Raw genomic sequence first — 6,000 nt, 5'->3', positions numbered from 1 at the left:
TCTGCAAGTAATCCAGAGCTTTGGTCAGTTCTCTGGATTTCGAGTTAATTGGAGCAAATCAAATATTTTTTCGATAGATGAGACTCCCGATTTTGTGCTGTGGATCACCTCTAAATTTAGGTATCTAGGTGTGGAAATTCAACTTCCTTTAGCCAGGTATTACAAAAATAATTTTGCCCCCTGTATTTTCTCCTTCTGTTATAGAACAGCACAATGGGTTAATCTGCCTCTCTCCTTGATGGGTCATGTTAACCTATTCATAGTCTTTCTTCCTAAATTTTTATATATATTAGCAAATTCTATATACCGAAAAGTGTATTTGCTGAAATTGACTCAATACTTATTAGGTTTTTATGGCACCCCAAATCCCCTAGAATGTCGCTAGCCATCCTACAATTATCGAGTAAAAGGGGAGGCCTGGCACTTCCTAATCTCCATATGTACTATTTCACAGCACAACTCATTTATGTACGTTAGTGGATGTTTCCACAGCTCAATAATGCCTCAACCGCTACGGAGGCTGCCATGGTTTCATCACATGGAACTATGTTAGGTACCTGGTAGTTGAGCCCGATTGGTAGAAGGAGAAACGTTGGTTCAGGAGCCACTGGAAGTGGGAACAGTGCTCTCTTGAGCACAGTGGGTAGGAGGGCCTGATGCAGGTTCCTGCGGAAGCAAACACTGGAACTGGGAAGACGTCCCTCTGAGATGGCTGAGCTGCGGATGCAGGTAGGCTGATGCGGATCAGTAGGCAGACAGGTAGATGATTCGGCAGCAGCAGAATCTGGAGCTTGGCAGAGCAGGCTGGAAGCAGCGTCACAGGACACAGGCAAAGCAGAGTCAGACAGTCCGTTTGGCAGGAGATCAGGCAAGTATATAGCAGGAGGGATAATCTAAGAATAGTCAGGCAGCCAGGAGTTCGGCAACGGGTCACAAGATATAAGCAAAGTCAGGCAGGCCGGGTCGGATAGGAGACAGGAGAATGGTCAGACGGAGGCGGGTCACTAGCAATACAACAACAGGCAGAATACAGGAACTCAGGTGCAGAGCTGCAGACGATCAGCACCTGATGGAAGCATCTGACAGTCTTTTAAAGGGCCCTTGGTGCCAAAACAGCGCTAGCGCGAACGAGCGCACGCACGGGCGCACGCGCGAGCGCTCCGGCGCCGCCTGGTGGAGATTTCAGCAGAACTACCCTGGAAAGGCCCCTCGTGCACCTGCGTGCACGCATATTCACCCGACGGCCACTGATATGCCCCTGATAAACTATATCCAGTTTTTTGTATAGATGCTCTTTACCAGTAACAAAAGGCACTACCGTTCTTAAAATGTCCCTCTGAATCTATCTCCAATGCTCTAATATATTAGAAGAGGATAGCCCCATAAGCTCCCCTAACCAACTTCTTGGCATAACCCTAGATTACCTCACTTCCTTTCACTTTCCTGTGGTCTGCAATGGGCAGACCGAGGTCTACGGTATTTACATCAATTATATGAGGCCGGTTCATTTAAGTATTTTGTGAAATTACGAAATGAGCTACATATCCCACTCTGATGGTCATTTTATTATACTCAATTTCGTCATGCAGCAGCAGCTCAATTTGGCCTCTGTAATGTTTCCCTTGATAACTCCCTTGATAACTCCAAACTAGAATGTCCCCTCTTCAGATCTGATCATATAGGCCTTATTTCCTCTTACTATGCCCTGCTTATGGATCGACCATCAAAATCCTTCCTTAATATTCAAAGTTGATGGTTGGGGGATATCCCAGATCTGACAGAAGAAAATTGGCAGGAATTGTTTGACTCACATGCGGGTACTGTTATCTCAGCCAGGGATAGGCTCATACAGTTAAGTTATCTGCATAGAACCTATTATATTCTGGTGCATTTGTTTTATATGCATAAATTACCCACTCCAACCTGCCATAAATGTGAGAGGGGGGTTTCCTGCACATGGTCTGGAGTTGCAACAGGATTTGCCCCTTTTTGTCGCAGGTCACAGCATTTAGAACGGACACATTTGAATTACCCAAAGTGTGTTGCCCTAAATGGTGTCTTCTGGTTATCTTTGAGGATTCCCATGGCGACAAAACATTTTCTCCCTTTGTTGTTTTACTATGCAAGGAAAACAATTGTAATGCACTGGACTCACACTGAAGTCCTACACCTTGGGTTATGGACGTGGCTTATTAATCAAGCTCTCTCACTCTATAAAATAACAGAGAGAGGCTGCCCTCAAAAGTTTACTAAAATATGGAGCCCATGGCTAGATACTCAAGACACGAGTGACTCTCTGTTGGCTATGATTTCTGATCCCAGGTAGATTGTCTCTAATTTAACTTGGATACTGCTGGACTGAGTGGTCGCAGCGACCAATTTATTCACTATATGAGCTGTAGTTTTAATAAGCAGTGGGCTATACATTTAAGAAATTGTCTATGTATTTTACTGCCAATTTATTTTATTTATTTTTCAGCTGTCAGCGGGAAAGGCCATTGACAGCTGATGACTCATCAGTTGTTAAGGACACCCCCAGCATATACTGCGCCCTAATTGGGCAAAGCTATGCTCAATCAGGGCGCAAATAGCACTGTGCAGCACGCAGTGCATTGCAGGGCTTTTGGAGGGGTGAACACCCGCCGAGCACCCTGAAAATTTGAGTGTTCCCCAAAAGGGGTGAGCAGCTAATGTTCTTCCTGAACTGATGCTCGGGCTGAACTGTTTGCCCAACTCTAATTACTGAGACATTATTGGTCTATGAGACCCCTGTTGCCTCCCCTGTGACAATCGTATTCAGATCAGAGACAGAGAGCCAACTCCGGCACTGGCAGCTTGAAGGTAAGAACATGAAAATTTTCATCAGTCAGCCCTTGCAGGTTTTCTGGTTGCAGAGAAGACCTCCTCCTACTCGGCATTCTGATTGACAGTTACTGCAGGGTGGCTGTCATCTCAGTCCTGCACATAGAAATTTCCTCTCAATACAAGGTGTTCCACTGACAGTATTGTACTGTGGGCTAGAGAACTGTGAAATGTGGGTTTTGGTTTTCATTTCCTGAAACTCATTGGTTGCTTTGGGCAACTACAGCAGTTGAAATAGAGCCTGTCTTGGAAACTTTTTATTATCCCCCCCTCCCCCCAGTGTGTTAGGAGTGAGATGCTCCGGTGTCTCCGCCTGCAGCTGCTCTTTTCCTGCTGTTGCTTAGTCACTCTCTCCTAAACATCAGCAGTTGTTGGGCAACATGTCCAGCTCTATCAACAACACACCTTCATTTCCATTGACTCATTTGGGGAGGTGACTTCTCCAGAGAGATCCTTGTTGCTATGCAATGGGTCAACTCTGTCTGCCTAGTTTTCACCTCAGTGATTGGGCCAGTGGCTTTACATTCCCACCTCTGTCTGAACTTCTCACTGATTGGCTGCAGTGCTGTGGCACTCTATTTGAGCATCACAAGCCCATGGCTCTGGTGGTTTGTTAGTTTTCAGCCTTCTGGGACCCCGGGGCTGGGGGGTTCTGCCTCCAGTCTGGGAGCTGAGGAAAGGAAGGAGAGGAAACCTAAGAGAGGGATCTCCATTACCTTTGGATCTTGTGCAGAAGATATCCGGGCTGGTATGGAAAGATCTGATCAGTGGGAGCCTTAACAGGAGTGTTGCCCAGTGCAGCAGGGAGCATAGGACAGTGTGAGTACCTCAGCACACCCAGGGGCATACAAGGGGAGAAACTGCTAGACGTAGCATACTTTCCAGGGACAGCTTTGTGCTGTATCCCGATCCCTTGTCCTGGGGCATTCTTCAAAGCAGTCAGGTGGGCTGGTAGTCAAGGCAGCTAGGTGTGCTGATCATATCGGCAAGCATCAGAACTGTGTGAGGTTCTACAGAGGAGACAGATACTCCTGCATACAGTTCACAACTTTGTGCTATTTCTCGAAAGGGGGCTGAGAGCTCATGGTTTGTAAAGGACCTTGACACTGATCTATAGAGACTGGGTTTATTCCAGTGGGAGTACAGTCCAAGATCTTCATTTTTGTACATAGAGAGATCTTAATTTTTGTACATAGAGAAGGAAAGTTGTCCCCAACTGATGTTTCTTCAAGTCAAGTTGGACATCCCTTATCCCTATACACTAGCCAAGTTGTTTCCCCAATAAAACAACAAAAATAAGTCCATGGACTTGGAAATGTGTGTTGCCTGGCTGTGCAGGAATAGGGGGGCCAGAAGTTCAGTGGCTTCTGCATAAGCAACGTTACCTATCATACATGCCAAAGGTCATATGTCAAAAGATCAAGCTATTTTTGACCATTATTTACCTGAAATCATTGTATAATCAGAATACCTGGAAAAAAAACAATAGAAGTAACGTATTTATCGGCGTATAACACGCACTTTTTTCCCCTTAAAATCAGGGGAAAATCGCGGGTGCGTGTTATACGCCAATCCCCTGCGATCCGGAGCTGCCAGATTTTCAAAATCGCCGACCGCGATTTGAAAATGGAGCCGCCGGCGCCGAAATACACAGTGCCGGTCCTCGGCTCTTCTCGGCCACTTTCGTCTTCACTCGAGCGCCGCCCGAACCTAGCTGAGTGTACTCGGCTAGGTTCGGATAGCTCCGCTCGGGACTACGAGTGGAGCTGAAAGTAAACGAGAGCCGCCGAGAAGAGCGAGGACCGGCTCTGTGTATTTCGGCGCCGGCGGCGCCATTTTCAAATCGCGGTCTGCGATTTTGAAAGACAGGATGGCAGGGGTCCGGGATCACTGGATGCAAGGCTGCACTGGGGAAGGCTGCACTGACCAGGCTGCACTGGGGAAGGCTGCACTGACCAGGCTGTACTAGGGAAGGCTGCACTGACCAGGCTGCACTGGGGAAGGCTGCACTGACCAGGCTGCACTGGGGAAGGCTGCACTGACGAAGGCTGCACTGGGGAAGGCTGCACTGGGGAAGGCTGCACTGACAAGGCTGCACTGACATGGCTGCATTGGGGAAGGTTGCACTGACAAGGCTGCACTGACATGGCTGCACTGGGGAAGGCTGCACTGACAAGGCTACACTGACAAGGCTGCACTGACATGGCTGCACTGACATGGCTGCACTGACAAGGCTGCACTGACATGGCTGCACTGGGGCAAGGCTGCACTGAGAAGGCTGCAATAATGGGCATTTAAATGTAAGTTTTTTTTCCTTCAACTTCCCTGCTAAAAGTTTTTTTTTCCTTAAAATTCCCTCCTAAATTGGGGTGCGTGTTATACGCTGGTGCGTGTTATACGCCGATAAATACAGTATTTAATTACCAACTGACTTTAGCTCAAAATACAATAGTATCTCATTGTTTTAGAAGACAGGTTGAGTAAATGTCCCCAAAGCATTTGTTTGAGATATCCACTCAAACATTCAAAAGTAAGCCGATTTCCTGCTTCTAATAAAAACAACCAAACAAACAGGGTCTTCCATGTAAGTCTGAGGAAATTAAAAAACACAAATACTGTATACAGTATATATCTATATACAGACACACACACACACATACTATAAACTCGCTAATGCTTGTTTTTATGGACCTTGCTTTCTACACTGGTGCACAGTCATGTTGGAACAGGAAGGGGCCATCCCCAAACTGTTCCCACAAAGTTGGGAGCATTAAATTGTCCAAAATGTCTTGGGATGCTGATTCTTTAAGAGTTCCCTTGACTGGAACTAAGGGGCCAATCCCAACCCCTGAAAAACAAAGCAGAGCAGAGACTGCGAGCCAGGCATTCCCGTTCAACATCAGTGCCTGACCTCACAAATGCCCTTCTGGAAGAATGTTCAAACATTCCCATAGACACACTACTAAATCCTTGTGGACAGCCTTCCCAGAAGAGTTGAAGCCGTTATAGCTGCAAAGGGTGGGCCAACTCAATATTGAACCTTACTGACATAGACTGGGATGCCATTAAAATTTATGTGCATGTAAAGGCAGGCATTCCAATACTTTTATTAATATAATGTATATACTGTGTATATAT

This window comes from Aquarana catesbeiana, linkage group LG04, assembly GCF_042186555.1.
Source record: "Aquarana catesbeiana isolate 2022-GZ linkage group LG04, ASM4218655v1, whole genome shotgun sequence".
In the NCBI taxonomy this organism is placed as follows: domain Eukaryota; kingdom Metazoa; phylum Chordata; class Amphibia; order Anura; family Ranidae; genus Aquarana; species Aquarana catesbeiana.
Note: the sequence above shows the minus strand (reverse complement) of the source record.